Genomic DNA, 19,293 nt, shown 5'->3' on the forward strand with positions numbered 1-19,293 from the left:
CTTTCACTCCGCTCGTGGTTTGCGAGGAGTGCGATGAGAGTGGGCCGCCTTCTTCCGTCTGGCCGGGGGGGTCTACGGGGCCGCAGTAAGTTCCATACATTCTACTTTGGAGCCGCAAATCGGGAACCGCCAAGCATCGAACTAACGTGACCGGTGACGTCAGTCCTCTCGCCTGGATTTTGCCGGGCCCACTTTCGCTCGTTTCTCAGATTGGTTTGGACCGCTTTTATGCAAGAGTGACGAGTTAGTATTACATTATATATCGTAATTTTTTCGTCTTTCGCGTGAAGAATCGGAACAACGACAAAACCTTTTCCTAGGAACCCTACTAAAGAAATACTTTGCCTAGAATATTAGAAAACTTTCCAACTCTTCATCTAGTTATCTAAAAATACATCGTGAATTGAAATACCGTGAATTTTTTGTGTCTTTTGTGTGGCGCCCTTTGAACTTTCAGGCCTGGTAGGCGCCGTCGTTGCCGGACCGTAATTCTGGTCTCTACTTGTCGCTTTAGCCGTGTCCACTGAAGATTTCCGGGCTAAAAAAATAATGCAGAGATAAATGAGAACCGTGTAACACATCTATCATATAGGCTCCTTAATTTTTTTATGTATATGTATTATGCATCTTTCTAATCATATCCCATAATCTTCAAAATGACTCATTAATTCGCGCAGAAAATATGTGCGTGCACGGCGTCATGCTATGCAAAGCGGAGAAATAATACTTGTCACACGAGTCCGCCTGTGGCCTATATATATATATATATATATATATATATATATATATATATATATATATATATATAAGGGCATGTCTCTTTCCCTTCCTCCCGCCTGCACTTCTCCGTACAAATAGCCCCTTATCGACATCCGAAATCAGCACTCTGTCAGAATTCCATAAAAAGAAACGCCATGACCTCGAAACAATCAAGCTACGTAAGCTACAGCGCGATAAGGTTCCTAACCCTCTTCTACCTCAGCTTACGTTATTTAACTATAGCGAACATACTCAACCGGCCATTAGCAAAACAGACGATAGGTCAAGCCCTACTGCCCCTTGCGGCACTGCAAATGTTTCATTTATCTGGAGTGACAATATAAACAGAAGAGGAAAAACTCCTTTCGACAGGATAGAACTTCTGTCCCGCCACAGGTTTTGTTGATGAATTTCAATTACTACGCAACGTCGATAACTTTGCTCGAAATTTAAGATTGCGGAAATACTTCTTGGACATAAACTCTAGCTCCAACACCTCTCAGCAACGTGCGACGAGCGACTGGACGCCAACGGCTAGCCGTAACGATTCTCATATAAATTGTACATAGCCGCTGTGCAAAAATACATTATCCGGGAATATCGCAGGTAGGCGGGAAAACGAGATAACCTCACTAAATCCCAAGGGGTCATTATAAAAAGCCTCAGCAATAGGGCAGACATAACAATAAAACCAGCCGATAAAGGAGGAGCAATTGTGATTCTTAGAACTTCTGAATACATCCGAGAAGGATACCACCAACTAAATGACTCAAAGTTTTATGAACCTCTCGCAGATGACCCTAAGGACAGAATAACCACCAACGAACATAAATTGATGAAACCGGTACAGCCTTTCCCCCGCCGCTTCTACATGCTCCCTAAGATTCGCAAACCTGGTAACCCAGGGCGCCCAATCATATCCGAAATAAGCACAGTAACCGAACCCATATCAGGATATGTAGACAGTTTAATTAAACACATACCTACAAGTCTCAAATCGTACGTTGAAGAAACAACTCACTTCTTAAGGGAAATATCCGATTTATGCTGATCAAAAGAAACATATCTGGTTACACTCGATGTGTCATCGCTGTATACGAATGTCCCACGTGATGATGGAATGATTTCGGTAATTGACCTGTACGGACTCCAAAAATAACCGGACATCCCAGTTGGACATGTCGTCGCTACTCTAGCGAGGCTTGTCTTAGAACTCAACACGTTCGAATTTAACAATAGCAACTTTAGGCAGGTTAGCGGAACCAGGATGGGCACCAAAATGGCCCCGAACTATGCCAACTTGTACATGGGAAAATTAGAATCTCAGTTTCTTTTGGAATGTCCCGTAAAGCCGCGAATATGCAAAAAGTTCATAGATGACATATTTATTGTCTGGTCACACACTGAGGAGGAGCTGGTAGACTTGATGAATCCCGCAGAAAAGCTCACCGGAGAAAAGCTCACCGGAGATGAGCTGACCGGAGAAAAGCTCACCGATTTTTTTTTCTTCTTTTCATTTGGAGGCTGTTGGATCATGCGTAACATATACCAATTTATTATCATTAAAATTCGTCAGCTTTATAAAAAAGAAAATGTTCTTTTTTGCATTATTTGTTAAGCTTATTGAATAATATTACTGCCAAATTAATAATTGCGGGCGAGTGTTTTCTGTGGCTTACTCTGTAGGCAACGAAAGCCCAACTCAAAAGTTTATGAACTTGAAGAACAGGAAAAAGTTCGAAAACTTAATAATGTCCGCATAAAGCCTAAAAAGCAAAACTATGAATGGCGAACATTCGAAAGTGCATGCGCAACAACGCGGTACCTGAATTCCTCTTTGAAGCTTTTTTTGACCTTTGAAAACAGGATAGAACGGTCAGTAGAAAATTGAAGTTTCTTTCTTCCCGGACATGCACGTTTTGTAGCCGTTCGTGCTGGTGTTTCCAGGCGTTCTCTTCGTGTGATAGTGCCCTTCTACGGCGAGATACCCATGACTTTCAGAGCTGCACACTGGTACCGTTGTTACTCGTGACCTATATAAGAAGTAGCCTTCTGTAAGGTAGCGAATAGGGCGAGTTGGTAAACGTCATACATGATGAAAATCGCTAAAACAGCGACGACGGAGTGATGACAACAAACACGACAGGACGAATCTGTTCTTGCAACTAAAGTTTTGTTAGTGAAATTAACGAAAAGAAAACAGCGTAGCCGACATTGATTACATCAACAAACGCCTACTTACCTATTAGGCACTACACAATATTTGGAACTGAAACGGTTCACACACCGCAATTTATATTAGCTCGCAAAGACCAAACCTCTTCATTTGACAGAACTACCGACGGCACACTGCCAGTTGCCAATAAATTGTTGTCTTTTTCACCGGTGTGCGATGTTCTGATTTTGTACTTGCAGCTTCATTAATATACAGAATGGCTGATTACTAAATTCTGATGAATTAGTAAATATGCTCCATGAACTTCAAGAGTATTACAAAATAATTGACATATTTTTAATGAAGTGACGAATGCGAATTATGTTAAATGGAAACGTTTGACGCACAATCCGCTTAGTTACAAAAAATCGGTGAGCTTTTCTTCGCATCTGCCGGCTTTGCGGTGAGCTTTTCTCCGGTGAGTTTATCTCCGGTGAGCCTTTCTCCCCTGAGCTTTTCTCCAGTGAGCTTTTCTCCGCCGCCCAGACTTGATTGGTCGATACAATCCTGCTCATCCGATCATCCGCTTTAAACGTTCGTACTCTCGAACCGAAATAAACTTCTTAGACGTCAATGTTAAAATTGACGAAGGTAAACTCGCCACAAGCCTTCATCATAAGCCAACAGATCGGCATCAATGCCTGTGTGGTCACGTACGCACGCACCGACCTAGCGGCTCCCGAGAGAACTTTTCTCCACTCGATCGAGCGGCCCCGGAGAGCGTCAGGTTACCTTACCCGGCTCAAGTGCTGCGTCGTCGACGGATGTTGCCGCACGCTTACATAAGTCCGCGCAACATCCATTGCACCACATTAGACAACATCTTGGCAATCACACCATAGCACTGCCAATACTGCTGTCTCATCTGGCTGACGTATTGCCTCGCGATTGCACCAGTTCACGCCATCGCAAGGTAACCCTCAGCACGAGGGTTTAAAAAGAAGTCGGACAGAGGAATAAAGGAAGACGAGACGGAGTGAGCAGCGAGACGGCATGTGACCATCGGCCTGAATAAACGCCGACAACGCTGTTTCATCATTATTATAAATTTGGCCAAGTAATAATCAGTTAACGAATTAAAATGTTAGTGTTCTCACCAACCGTTCCAGACCAAGTCTAGAACGACCTTAGACGCAACAGTGGTGACCCGGACGAGCAAGAAACAAGCACTCTTTAGCAAGTAAGCACATCACCACACCGGCCCTCCCATCCCCGCACCGAACGGAAACTCCCGCTGCTGCTCATCTCCCTCGTCTCCCGGAGGCTTCATCCACTGCCTGGCCCGCCGACTCCCGGACAACGGCTCAACCGAACAGCATCACCGACACGGTTCCTGTTCCTCATAGTGGTACCGCTCGACGGAAATGCGAAGCTCGGCGAGCGCTTTGCAACGACGGTGTCTGCCACCGCCCCTGTCCCCGCCACTCCGGCCACTATCTTGTCCGCGGGGCGCGTCACTCATTTCCGCCCCAACTTCCGGCACTCCATCATCGCCTTCGTCACCATCACCGCCGGTGAGCCACATCTTTTTTTTACCCCACAAGAGAAAGAGAGAAATCTACCCGCATCCTTCTGGCTGCCACGCCCTCAACGATGCACCCCTCTGCACTCACAGCGTCTAACTCACCGCAGACAGCTCTACTTGAGCACGTCCACGCGGACAACTCACTCCGTGCCACTCAATCAAGCAAATTACCGCCTGCAACCCAACGCAACTCACTGCGTGTAACCCAACGCGGTGACACCACACAACTCACCGCGTGCCACTCAACCAATCAAGCAAACCACCGCGGGAACCCCTACGCAACTCAATGCGTGCAACCCAACGCGGAAACGCCACGCAACTCGCCGCGTGCCACTCAACCAGCAAACCACCGTGTGCAACCCAACGCAACACAATGCGTGCAACCCAACGTGGCAATACCACGCAACTCAACGCGTGCCACTCTCTGCACTCAGCTCACTGCAGACACCCCAACACGAGTACGTCCCCGCCGCCTACTCACCGCAAGTCCAATCACGGCAAGCGCCTCACCGCCGGCCACCCACTGCCATGTCCCACCGCCTGCTGCTCTACGCGAGTACCACGCGGCCGACTCAATGCGGGGCCTCGGCACGGGCACGCTACTGCAAGCGACTCTCTGCGGCCCTTCTGACGCTCCCGGTTCGTACGGAAAAATCACGCGCGTCCGACAGAGACTGCTACACGTGATGCACGGGCTATGCCCTCAGTACGCCCTCAACTTTCCACGACGGCCCACACAAGGTTCTGTAGCACCGACCGACGCCACTCACGGTCGGCACTCACGGAAAGAACTAAGTGATCGCCGCCTATCATCGAAATCTTTATCTTTCGCATCAATTCTTCTCGTCGTCCACCCCAAACCATCCTCGCCCGAGCGTCCAGCAACCGGAGATCCAGACACGCTCCGGCCGCCACGTGCCGCACCGTCCGGGCATTGCATCTCCTCCTACACCTGCTACACGCCTAACTCGCGTGCCCGCGGCAAGACGAAAGCCTAGACTGGTATAACGGAAATCTCTAATCGTTCGCCTACTCTCTGGGGAGGGAGTACTGTGGTCACGTACGCAGGCACCGACCTAGCGGCTCCCGAGAGAACTTTTCTCCACTCGATCGAGCGGCCCCGGAGAGCGTCAGGTTACCTTACCCGGCTCAAGTGCTGCGTCGTCGACGGATGTTGCCGCACGCTTACATAAGTCCGCGCAACATCCATTGCACCACATTAGACAACATCTTGGCAATCACACCATAGCACTGCCAATACTGCTGTCTCATCTGGCTGACGTATTGCCTCGCGATTGCACCAGTTCACGCCATCGCAAGGTAACCCTCAGCACGAGGGTTTAAAAAGAAGTCGGACAGAGGAATAAAGGAAGACGAGACGGAGTGAGCAGCGAGACGGCATGGAACCATCGGCCTGAATAAACGCCGACAACGCTCTTTCATCATTATTATAAATTTGGCCAAGTAATAATCAGTTAACGAAATAAAATGCTAGTGTTCTCACCAACCGTTCCAGACCAAGTCTAGAACAACCCGAGATACTACACCTGCATTATCAAAACGACCGCCCACACCATTGCAAGAACAGCGTTCCCTATAGCCAAGCTCATCGTTTCAAACGAAGTTATCCCAAAGAGACGGACTCTGATGCGAGCAGCCAAAGTTTAAAGTCAGTGCTGGACAACCAAAAGTATCAACCCTGTATAATCGACGATGCAATCAGAAAAGCCAAGCAACTGAACCGCGCAGGCCTTATCAGCCTGCGCCCCACGCAGGGTGATGGACAACGCACAAATCTATATATAACTTATAGCATGAACGGGAACCGTCCAACTCGTCACAAGCCCACTTGTCACCGGAGAACTCGTCATAGGCCCACTGGTCACACCGGCCTTCTCGTTCTAGGTCATTTCGCCATAGGAACACTCGTCAAAGGGGCCCGTTCGTCAGCGGAACGCTCGTCACAAGATGACCGTGTTTTGACAGGAACGCGGTCGGCCTTGCTTTCTTAGAAAAAAACTGACCTCCGCAATTTCATACACTACTGTAAAAAAAAAAAAAGAAGGAAAGATGAGATTTTGTATTTTTCACGACTGCGGCCACCCAGGTGCTTCTGTTTTCAAAATTTGTGATACGGTTAGGATTTAAAGCTTTTATACAAAAGACCTGACCCTTTTTAGGTCAATGCGTTTAGTTGAGAACAAAAAAAAAGTCTAATTCAGGGTTCTTCACAATACTGACAGACCTATCATCTTTTGTTAAACTGACGAACTTCGAAACCGGATTTGTGATATGGTTAGGATCGTCTATTGGCCGTGCACGCAGCCTATATATAAAGCCAAAGATCTGTTGAAATCTCTTGTCTTCGGAGGTACAGCTATGGATGTCACGAAAACTCAGCGTGGGGCGCCGATGCTACTGTACCAAGGATACTCGTACACTGTAAGCAGAAAATGTAATTCTAGACTTAATTGGGTAAGTAGAGGCAGAAAACTCTGTAAAGCGAAGCTTACAATCTGGGAGACTGTGTGCTCAGTAAGTGAGCACACAGTCTCCCAGATGCTTCACCCAGCACACTGAAGCGCACTATTCGCAAGCAGAGGCAAAAACGTCCAAACCCGTATATGCTCCCAAAGCTGCGTGAAGAAATCGTCATACCACAGGAATACAAGGTCAGTCAAGAAATATTTATATCACCATGTTCTATCGAACTTCACATCGTTTCATCACACGTCCGTTTGAAGGCGAAGCTACAAGAGCAAGCATAGCGCTTTTGTAGGGCCTGTTATGTACGCGCGCTCGTGTATAGTTAAAGCGTCGCTTAAGGCAACACGCTTGTACTTGTTGCATCGGCTTCGCTCGCACTAAGATTTAGTCAATGCTTTCTTTACTGCCGGGCGTGTGGGAGAGTGGACAATGCACATGGCTCTCAGGCAGATAAGAATTACATACCTGGCGCCTGTTTTATTATTTTGCTCTAGACTGCTCTACACTCAGGGTAAACTTCCCTTAGCAATGCAGTCAAAGGTAGTGCGTGTTATGGAAATAATCAAAGATAGCAACACGCGCTCTCATGCATCTCGACCGCTGATTGAACCTGTGCATGCACGCGTACGCATCTTCATTCGGCGTTCAATGTGCACCAGCACGCGCTTTCCTACCTTTGATTTCCGTTCCGTGACACGCTACAGTCCTGCGTGCAATTCGCATAACCCAGCATGCGCGTGTGCGATGCTTAAGAACGCGAGGAAAGCATGCGCCATACGCACGAACTCGCAAGATGGCGAGTGCAAAAATTTATCTTTCGGAAATGTTAAGATTCCAAAGGTTACGAGAAAGGCGTATATGCCGCTACAAAAGTAGCTGTGCGGCGCCAGTCTTGCTCGACCCTGAAGTTAAGCCTGTATTCGAAAACTACAACTCTAGTTTCGTTTTTTTCGCGACTAGTTCGGCCCACATTACATCTTTAGTTTGCCAATATTTTCTGCCCCATGAATTGTCATTTGTGACAATATGTTTTACAGGTGTCAGGGGTCCAAGACGGACCCATCTTTGCTCACGACAGCGGTGTCGGCGACCAAGAGTGCATTCTCGTTTTTGTAACTCCGGATACTTTTAGTGGCTTTTCACTGCCAAGGCTTGGTTCATGGACGGAACGTTCAAGGTGACGCCGTGGCTGTTGTATCAGGTGTATACAGTGCACGGTCTATACCATGGGGCAGTGATCTCTTTTGTGTACGGGTTGCTACCGAACAAGCAAGAAGTAACCTACCGGTGGTAAGTTCCCATACAAAATAGCGAAAGTCGAGTGCGTCACCAGTTTCGTTTATGCTCTTATCAGACTCTTCTCCGTGCTGTCTAGACTCCTGTCTAGCGTGGCAGTCAAGGCCATTTACTGTGACTTCGAGGCGGCGGTGATTACAACCTGTTCCAGGCTATTTCCCCAGGCGATGATTCAGGGATGTTTTTTGATCTCTGCCAGTCCACTTACCGGAGGTTATGCAAGTTGGGCTTCCAGGCGCGCTGCGACAATGACGAAGAGTTTGCCGTTCAGGTGATGGGGTTCCGTTTATTCCAGTTTCAAGAGTATCTTCACAGAACCATAGCACGTACACGTTCTCCATATTTTTCACCCCGACAGGCAATAACGACTCGTTTGTCAATTAAGCTACTACTTTTATTTAGTCTGGAAAACATATTTATATCTGTTTTTAAAAATCGGCACCAAGTATTCTAAATAGTGCGTACACATTTCTCAAATTTGGTGTTGGAAGAGTTCCGTAGCCATGGTTGTACATGACTTCACAACCAAAATGACACAAAATGACACAAATCAAAGCTGCATTAAAAATTTCTGCAGTCAAAGGCGAATGCTCATTCGTTAGCTTACAAATTTACTCCTGATTATATTTCCAGATTACTGCTTTCCATTATATATTAAAACATCAAGCTGAGAGGCAGCTCCTTGTTAAAGTAATACTTGGGCCACACGGGCAACTCGAATGTCAATTACAATGAATGAAATTTGAACGATTGTCCAATCAGCGCGCGACACTCCGAGCGTCGGGCGTTCCACACGTGACAGATCGCGAGCCGATTCGTTCATCACACGAATGTCATTCGTTGTAAATGGCATTCAAGTTGCCCTCGTGGCCCAAGTAAAAAATCCAACAGCTTAACTCTCCTCAAGTACGGTAATTTGTTTTGTTTTCTTCTAGATGCGAATGCTGCCCGCATTTGCGGTCCTCTATCCCGCCGAAGTCCTGGATGCGTTCGACGGGCTTCTAGAAGTTTTCCCCACTGAGGCCACAGATTTAGCTATGTACTTCGAGGATACCTACATCGGTCGCAGGAGACGTAACGGTGTCCAGGCTGCCATGTTTCCCACAAGCCTTTGGTCGGTGCACGATGCCGTGTTGCAGAATTCGCCACATACGAACAACTCCGTTCCAGCCTGGCATCGGGGCTTCCAGGTCAGTGGTTTAGTCAGCAAAGCAATATCTTCCTAATTCATCGCAGCCGGCATGATTTCCAAGTGTTTAAATTAACCTGTCGTTGTCCTCTTTGTTGTTTCAGTCCAATGTCGACTGTTGCCTGCCGAACCTATGGGCTTTTGTCAAGTGTCTGAAGGACGAGCAAGCACTCTAAACGTTGAAGATGGCACGGTTAGACGTAGGGCAACAGCCACCACGTCTTGCACGGAAGTCCCGAGAAGTAAACGAGCGCATCTTAATAATTGTTGAAGATCACACATGCAGCTCTGCAGTCGACACACTACGAAATATTGCAAGAAACATCCGCTTCTCCGTCTGAACCGTTTTATTTGGGTTGTCTGCAAAATGTGAATAAAATAAAAACTAGATCTTAATTAAAAACAGCGCGAAAAGACGAGGACCAGACAAAGAAGTGACACGGACGTAGCGCTGATCAACGACTGAGTTTATTGAACGCAATATCGCAATATATATTTGCGCTGTCACGAACAAAATAGAAGAAAGAATTCAGCCCATGTGATGCATAATCAAGAAAAATGTAAATCTAAATCTAAATATATAATATATTGAATATAAATAGATATGATATATTAAATATAAATAATATATAAATCTAAATATAACTACACTTTGTTCTTTGAAGTGTGTATTCCAATGCCTCCTATTTAGCCCTAGGAATACAATCTAGCGTTACAAGTTTACAGCATACGTATCTTTGCAAGTGTACCATATAGTAAACTTGTATAACAACAACTCTGATTATAGTTAATGTGAAAATTATTATTTATTATTATATGACAATGACAAAAATATGGTTGTCGCGCGAAAGTTCATCCAAGCAGTTATTTTTCAAAGTTACACGCTGTGCCTGTTGTGCAGGAGTGAACAGAAGTAAATTCGTAGTTCTACAGTCAAACTGCACGCCTTAACACGAGTGTTCCCTGTGACGATTATTCCGACGCGACGAGAATTCGTCGTACGAGATGCCCTGTGACGAGTTGGCCTCTTTGACGAGTTCACCTATGACCAGTCGGCCTGTGACGACTGGGCTTGTGACGACTTCTCCTAGACCCAGCATGAACCATTCCAATGTAAATATTATCTTAAGACGATATTATAACATTCTCCAACAAAGTGAGCGTCTTAAACGCGCGTTTTAATCCCCCCCTAAGGTAGTCCACAGACGATCGCGTAAGCTCAAAGACGCGCTCGTAAACTCTTGGATAAATTCATCGCCACCACCAACCGAATGTAAGCCTTGCATGCACCCAGGATGTCTGATCTGTAAACCGATGCAGCACACAAACACGGCCAGCAGCACGCACTCGCAGCTCTCGATTAAAATTAAAGGGCACTTAACATGTGCCTCGTAGAATGCAGTGTACTTAATCGAGTGTGCGGTATGCTAAATGCAATATATAGAGCAAACTAGAACGGCATTTAGACTGCGCTTTAATAATCACAAATCTCACGCCATATATCATCCGACACTCCCTCTATCCAAACATCTCGCTCTTACAGAACACTCGTTTAATAAATTGTCAGTGACGCTCGTAGAATCTGGATTTATATCAAATTGCGAATGTCAACCGCGTGAATCCTACCTAATTTATCGATTCAACGCAATGAAGCAAGGAATAAATGAAAGCCCCGCTACTCTGGCATCGATTAAAATGCTAACAGACGAATAGCAACACTGATCATTGGACATTTATTCAGGTCCCAGACCTTATTGTTAGCAGTGGTACTGTGTTTGTGGCCGAAACTGGACCATCAACTTTTCTCTTTTATTTCCAGGTTTCGATATTCCTTTTCTTTCCTTTTATTTCTAGGTTTAACATTGTTCCCTTTCTGGTCTGACTGATCCATGCTCCAAGAAACAACCTAAGTGTCCATGAAGTGTATTTTTTTACAGCCCTTTAGTTTGTGTGTGTATCTTTCGTCAATTGCACGCTATCGTCCAGGTCACCCCTGCCCGCTAAGATACAATGTCACCCTGCGCCCCCTCTCAAGAAGCTACAACCATCATCCCATCGTCCTTGAAACTTGGCCCCGACCGTCAAGCTTCTTCAGCCGGATACGAACTGCCGCACACTTCCCTCTCACGAAAGCTCTAACCGTCACCCCGCCGAAATTTGGACCCGACCGTAGCATTGTATAAATGTTCGCCAATCCGGAACTCTTCCTACGCTTCTGTGAAAACTCCAACCGTCATCCGGCTGTTTTTGAAACTTGGACTAGACCGTAGCATTGTATAAATACCACCCGCGTTCATCTGTAAAAGTTCTTCCTGACGAAGGCCGGACTCCGGCAGAAACGTCGAAGAATAAACCGTCCGTTGTTGCTGTTTTCACCAAGGATTTTTCTTCTCAGTTATATATATATATATATATATATATATATATATATATATATATATATATATATATATATATATATATATATATGGTGCAGCTAAAAAAACACCCTGTGTACTATATATATATATAGAGTGGTTTAAGTCACCAGGATCGATCTAAAATGGACCGTAAAAATCGACGCCTGCACGTAGCCATCTAAACTTTTCGTCAAAGGTGTATTTCACAGGTCGGTTTTTTCTTGTAAAATTACAAAGCGTAGTTCTCATTTAGTAAAAAATAAAGCCAAGAAACTTGCTAGGATCTATGGCGGGCGGCGCCCCCGACGACCAAGTCCTTTAGCGGGGTGTGTTTGGCGTTCGTGTTGATAGATTTCGTCGGGAGCAGCGTCTGAAGGTGCAGCCGAGCAGCGAAAGAAAGCAGACGACACGCACACGAAATCCGTTGGCAGCAAAAGTGACGCCGTTATGCAGACGCCTTTTTTTACTTTCAGTTTTGTTTTTAATGTTTGCATTTGTTTTTTAACCGAAGGTACATTTCAAAAAGATTATATTCATTTTAAAAAAACCATGGTGGTCGCGAGTCGTCGCGATAAGGAGGTAGCGCCATCTGTAAATACAAACGCCAAACACACCCCGCTACTGGACCCCCGTCGTCTGCGTTGCTGCCCGTCGAAAACCCTGGCAAGTTTCTTGGCCTTATTTTTTACAAAGAGAGAACTACGCTTTGTAATTTTACAAGAAAAAACCGACCGGTGAATTACACCTTTGACGAAAAGTTTAGAGGGCTACGTGCAGGCGTCGATTTTTACGGTTCATTTTAGATCGAGCCTGATGGCTTGAACAACCCTATATATATGGTGTTTCAGAGAACGCATGCCAAATCGCTCCTGCGGAGACTAACCATCGCACAGTAAAAAAAGGGTGATGGCGCGTTGGTGCGTGCCCAAGAGCCTATTCAGAAAAAATAATAACGTTTGAAAATAAAATAGTTTTTATTTTTTTTTGTAGAAAGTAACTTTTTATTTGTTCAACAGACAACGCCCAGCAAATTTTTGATAAGAACCACAAGACAATTTTTATTAAATAAAGAGTTAATTTCAAATTTTAATTAATTAGCCGACTGATCGTTATGATTAGCCCCATATACTATGTCCCCCTGGCCACATAACTCACGTGAACATTCCGCGTAAGACAGCTTTCACAGCTTTTTTTTTTTTTAAACAAATCTGTTAAGCTTAAAAAAAACTGCATATACTGAAGGAGGGTGTATCGGAGGAGCCTAGCCAGCGACAAATAAAACTGGAACCCGCGTGCCGGTTATAACGTGTGGGCCCGGCAAGAAGTCCAGCGGTAGGCAGTCAAATAAAGACCCTGTCACTTACCATCAGTGTCCTACAAAAGGTCTACACAACTTGGTTTTTCCGGGACTTTTTTTTATGCCTCTTTTTAACGAGTCAAATTTGATGACTATGTGAGCTTCTTTTAGTTCAGGATCTAGATCAGATTTGAAGCCAGATTAAAACGGTGTTAACAAGAGTTTCTTGAAAGAGTGCTTCGGTAATTAAAAATGTTTTGAAAACGGTAGGTGTTTTGGGGTATTTGAATGATATCTGTGGTTGATGAATCTAATGCGGTTGTTGGTTTGCGCCATATACTTCATCAAGAAAACCTAACACTCCAAAAGGTACGCGACATTTGGAGTGCAGCATCTGAAATAGCCGACACTTTTTATTTTGAGATTAGGTTTAGTGCTAAAAACGGTGTTCCCTGCGACATCTGCGCACACCCCACACTGAGACTTTCCACATGGTCTACACCCCGAAAAAAAGGGGCGTTTGTTGCGAGAGTGCACAACCATGTCCCTCATGTTTCTCGATCGCCGGTAAACCGTAAACGGGGAAAAGTTTTACGAATGCGGTTTTCACTGCGCGAGTATGTGGATCGGCATACATTAAATGGGAATGTAACCATCACTATTATCGGTCTAATTAACTACAATTCGGTATTTGCCTTTTTTTAATACCTAAGTTAGGTTATATATGTTTATATTACAAACTTTAAGGTTGTACTATGTCATGACTGTTCCCGTCTGTTGAATTCGCGTAACCAGCTCGAGTTCCGCGATATTCGTGCCCGAATTTAAACTTCTATTCGCCTAATCTAGAAATGTTAGATAATACTGCCCCTTTTTGTGGATATGCTGGATCGAGAGGATTTGAAGTCGGATTAAGTAGTAAATTTGGGGACGATATCTCAGAACATGGGCTGGATAAGCGAATTCGACAAAACAAAAGAAGCTTGGCATACGACCGCCTCAATCTGCAGTATAAACATATAGCCTAATTATGGTAATTAAAAAGTTAAGGAATAATTTTAGTTAATTAGGTTAATACTAGGGATCGTTATATTTTCTTCTAATGACCACCGAACCATAGAAACCTACAGTAGAAACCGCTTTAAGAAAACTTTTGACATGTATTTGAATATATGTTGCAGCTAAAAAACGCAAACACACACGCACACACACACACACACACACACACACACACACACACACACACACACACACACACACACACACACACACACACACACACACACACACACACACACACACACACACACACACACACACACACACACACACACACACACACACACACACACACACACACACATATATATATATATATCGTAAAAAGGAGGTAAATGCTTTAAAACGTATTTATTGGACGACGTTCCGAGCGGGGACCGCTCTTCATCAGGTCCTAATGTTGCAGTGAAAGCTGGAAGCCCGCCACTTTGACACGGCGGCAAAAAAAAAAAGCAAAAAACATTGAGGGAAGGCGAAAAAACAAGTTCTCAGGACCAACCATGGGTAGACAAAGGCCGCGGCCAGGGAAGGGGCCCCGCATGCATCCCCAAACAACCTCCCGCTAGGCGCCGTTGGGGCTCGGCAGTGTCCAGAACGAAACAAGGGAATAAAACAAAATCAAGTGGGCCCAAAAGCGCGCCCGGGTGGCCGAGAAGAGCCAGCAGAGACAGGAGCAGCTCGGGCGCGAACCGAGACGCGTGATCGTTCAAGTTACACACCCAAACACCCCTCTCCACACCCCCCCCCCCCCCACACACACACACCCACACACTCACGTGCAAGCATGCCCCCCCCCCCCCCCCCCCCCCCTTTTCCTCTTCCATTTTCCCTATTTTTATTTTTCTCACCGCCCGCCTCCCATCTCGCACCCGAGAGCGAAGACATTCCTCGAGGTCGTAATGATGCCCAGCGCAGGGAAAACTCTAGGCAGGGGACTCCGTCTGTTCGTTTTCCCGTCAACAGGGGGGTTCCGAGGAGGTGAACCGTTCTAGATGTAAGCAGCTAAGCAGGCCGGCGCTCTCGTTAAAGCCCGCGCGAAGCGTGTTAAATTTTTTAATTAGGTACGATTCCCTTTGCTCCCTTTCGTGTGCTGTACTAAATCCCGATTGAAGTATAGTTACAAATATTTTGTTTATTTGGTGTTGATCGAGACGCATATGTTTGGAGAGCGGGAGTTTGGGGAGTGTGTCAAGGTGGGGCTTATGATTGTTAAATCTTTGACGGAAGGGGAATCGGTCTGCCCAATATACCGCATGTTGCATACGCGGCAGTGCAATAGATAGACAACATTAGCTGAGTTACAGTTTGTGGGGACCCTCTCCCTGGCTCCTCCGCTCTCCGTGACCTTGCCGGTCCCTGCCGCCGTATTGTCGGGCGCTCCTTCGTTCCCTGTGACCTTCCCGTTTCCAGTCGCCCTCCTGTCGCGGTACGTCCGAGCTCTCCGGGAGAAACGGGGCAAGCGCCCCCTCACCCAGCGCTGACGTCGGAGGATCGGCTCGCAGGAAGGTTCCCGATTGGACGGTCGGCGGGACAAGGACTTGGGAAGGTCTTAAAAGGGGAACGGAGACAAAGGAAGAGGGCTTGGGCTTGGGCTGCCGACTTCACAAGGAACCGGTCACGGAGGCGAGCTCGGACGGCGCTGGACGCTGGCGCAGGGAGTGCGGGCACTACGTCGAGTGGCGGACTCGACAAGCGGACCGGACAGCGGCCCTGGACGACGGATGTCCCCATGGCGCGGTGTGGACGACCACCGCTGGGACTCGGAGAAGCTGCTGTGGCAGCGGACTCTCCCCCGGCCTCGCTGATGACCGTCCCCCGATCCCGAAACCCCCCCCAAGGCAATGAGTGAGTGAATAAACCCTTTAGGCCGAGAGCGAAGTATTGCAGTGTCATATTCATCCGGAGACAGGGTCTGTGGGAATCGGAGCTAGAAGATGCCCGCATAAACTGGCGCCGCAACGTGGGGCCTGATTTTCGATCAGGCAGGCATTCCGATTCCTAACCTGCTTCCGGTTGAATTGGGGCACTGTTTCGCGCTCTTTTTGGGGGTCATCTTTGTCGCGGGAGCGCCGCACGAAGTTTCGTTGCGGGAGCGCCGCACGGAGGTCCTGACATTATCGCCTGTCTGACTAGGAGGCGCGGATTTTGGCCGCTGTTTTAAGGGATCAACCCTTTTCCCCAGCCTGTCAGGAATTTACCTATCCCCCGTTACGAGAAGCGCCATGAGTATCTGCTGTTCAGCGCACCGTTGGATGCTGGCAGGTTGATCCTGCTGAGCAAGAGCGCTCTGTGCGTCGAAATTACCGCACCCCTCGAGGCCTGTAGCGTCGGGCGTCCCCCCACCTACGCCTCCGGCCGTCCACGCCTGCTGGGAAAGATACCGGCTCACGGTTTGGGGCATGTGACGCGCCTAACCGCCTTTGCTCGCGAATCGATGTATTGTTTTGAACCGCTTGTTACCGATCAGACGCGTTAGAGAGGCACCGCTCCGGGTGGAGAACGCACCCATTGCGGATGGCGGTTGCATGGACTGTGTTTGGAAATTATTCCCGCATTGCATTTTGTCCGGGAGGAGACTAGCGTCTCGGTTTGATCCCATGCTAGCTCCCAGTTGGCCTTGCTTGAGCTGTCGGCGCGGTTTTGAGCGTCGTTAGTTGACAGCGTTTTAAGGTACGGATGCGCTCTTGTGGTTCCGACCAAGATCGCTTTGAACGAGTACCTTGTGGCCAGCGGCTACATTTAGGGGCTGGGCCCACTAAATCGTGCCGGATACGCGATGTCTGGTGCGCAGATATTGGAATCCAGAAAGCCACAGAGTTTCCGTTTTCACTTTATCAGTGGCTGTGCGTGTGTAATGCTCCGTGGAGTCCCGTCTGACGCGATGGGCATGACCCGTGCGTATCTGGTTATAGAGTCGTGAGGTTGATTCCGTTTAATTGTGCGCACAGTGGGTTCCGGATCCTCACACCGCCATATCGAAGGTTGAGCCTCGCGGCGGGAGTTACTCTTTAATTTCGTTTTCTCCGCCTCCGGAGGAGCGGTGGCAAGCGCGCGCTTTGCGCAGCCGCCGGTTGCAGTACGGTTCTCAGCCGTGCTTGGGTTCGCGTTGGGACGCGAGGGCGTAGAGAGCGTAATTGGTCGTGCAGAGGCCTGGATTAAAGATAAATTATAAATTTAGGGGAGAAAAGACAGCTAGGTGAGAAAAGAGCTGGGCTCGTGCAGTGAAAACCTGCACGAGGGGAGTGGCGGTCTTGCGATGATGTGACGAGTTGTTCATAGTTTTATCCTGTACAGATGCGCGGTTGGCCCGGGAAAACGTACGGTTCACGTCGGCGGTTACGTGCCCGGGAAGCCTAGAAATTATGGCAGCGGCATATCCGTCGGCGGCCTATAACTGTTGTGCGTTGGGTCAGCCCGTCGCTGTACTAACTGCAGCCTTTGCATGAATGGGTAGCGGGTGTTGGAATGCGGCGGTAAATGCTGTAGACACTTCGACGCTGCGGAAACTGTTTATGCAGAGCAAATATAGTTTATTAGCTCGTCCATTTCCAAGACCGGCCGGTTAGATTATTTGGAATTTCGGTATCGCGCTCGTTGCGCGGAAGTTGAGAGGTGCGCGTGTGGGATACTTACATTGTTCGAACCCTGCCTGTCCTTACAGTCGCAAGAAGACTTTTCAGTCATGCGGCGCGTTGACTTGGCTGGGGGCGAGCTTTGTGCGTAACCTACTGCGTTTGTATGTGGACGCGTTGCTCGATTCGAAAACGTCGAAGAGTCGCGAGACGCGTTGACGGCGTACCTTTATTGCTCGATCCCGGCCGGCCTTGACATCAGCTGGAAGACTTTTTAGTTATGCGGTGTCGGGGTTTGGCCGAGGGAGAACTCTAACGTGCGTCGATGCGCTTGTCGCGGTTATCGAGCCCGTGCGGGGTTCGGTGCGGACCGCCGTTACGCGCTCGTTGCTCCTGTTGGGTGGTCACCTCCTAGCGGTGAAGCGGTAACGTCTGGTACATGCCCAGACGTTACGGACATAGCTTTGTAAATAGGCTGTCCAATGAGATCTGCTGTTCGCACGATCCAGGTACTGTTCCCTTTGTACTGGTGTAAGTGGCCGGTACCACGGAACAACGGCCTCTCAGTAAGGTGATTACCCCCTCTGATGATGGCGTGCTGCGTAGCTTGGCTGCAGCGTGTTTGTAGCTCGGGTGTCGCGAACGCCGAGTGCATGGGTGCCTGTCTTGGTTAATTGCTACTGTTGACAGCGTGTTCATTTTCCGTAGATATTTCGAGTCGCACCTCGCGAACGGGGCAGGATTTGTGGCCGTTTCTGTTTTACGGGAGGTTGTTGCTCGTTTTTGAAGCTTTATGCGTTTCTCGAGATTGTGTTAGAGATTAACATTGTTGTCAGAGGTGTGCGGTTGTGACGCTCTGGTAGATTGTTTTCTGTTTTAAAAGAATGCGGTTGAGTTTGATAGGAGCAAATGTTGTATAGTGGGCGTATGTACGGTTTAAGTATGCATTGAGTGCTCATACTTTTTAGTTAAGGAATGGTTTTCCACTTAAGTACCTCATGAACGCGCAGCGTGATGTTCTTGATGATTGCCTGCCTGCTAGTATTGAGATGAAGAGTTTCGTTTTTATTTCGTGGCATGTCCAACGATCGAAAGATTTTGGTTTCGTCGCGCTGTCTGATATAGCGTGCCGCTATTCGTTTTTGCGCGAATCGCTGTCTGTTACATTAGGGACGGAAGCGAACTTTAAGAGCCGACGAGACAAGGGACCGGTCACGGAGGCGAGCTCGGACGGCGCTGGACGCTGGCGCAGGGAGTGCGGGCACCACGTCGAGTGGCGGACTCGACAAACGGACCGGACAGCGATCCTGGACGACGACGTCCCCATGACGCGGTGGGGACGACCACCGCTGGGACTCGGAGAAGCTGCTGTGGCAGCGGACTCTCCCCCGGCCTCGCTGTTGACCGTCCCCCGATCCCGAAATCCCCCAAGGCAATGAGTGAGTGAATAAACCCTTTTGCCGAGAGTGAAGTATTGCAGTGTCATATTCATCCG

At 47.6% G+C, this 19,293-nt stretch overlaps 1 pseudogene; it reads left to right on the top strand.

Moving 5' to 3' along the window:
- The first annotated feature begins 4,338 nt into the window (after positions 1 to 4,338).
- On the top strand, positions 4,339 to 5,130 carry LOC121835212 (annotated as a pseudogene).
- The last annotated feature ends 14,163 nt before the right edge of the window (positions 5,131 to 19,293 follow it).

Source organism: Ixodes scapularis, unplaced genomic scaffold (genome assembly GCF_016920785.2).
Source record: "Ixodes scapularis isolate PalLabHiFi unplaced genomic scaffold, ASM1692078v2 PGA_scaffold12__126_contigs__length_90152505, whole genome shotgun sequence".
NCBI lineage: Eukaryota > Metazoa > Arthropoda > Arachnida > Ixodida > Ixodidae > Ixodes > Ixodes scapularis.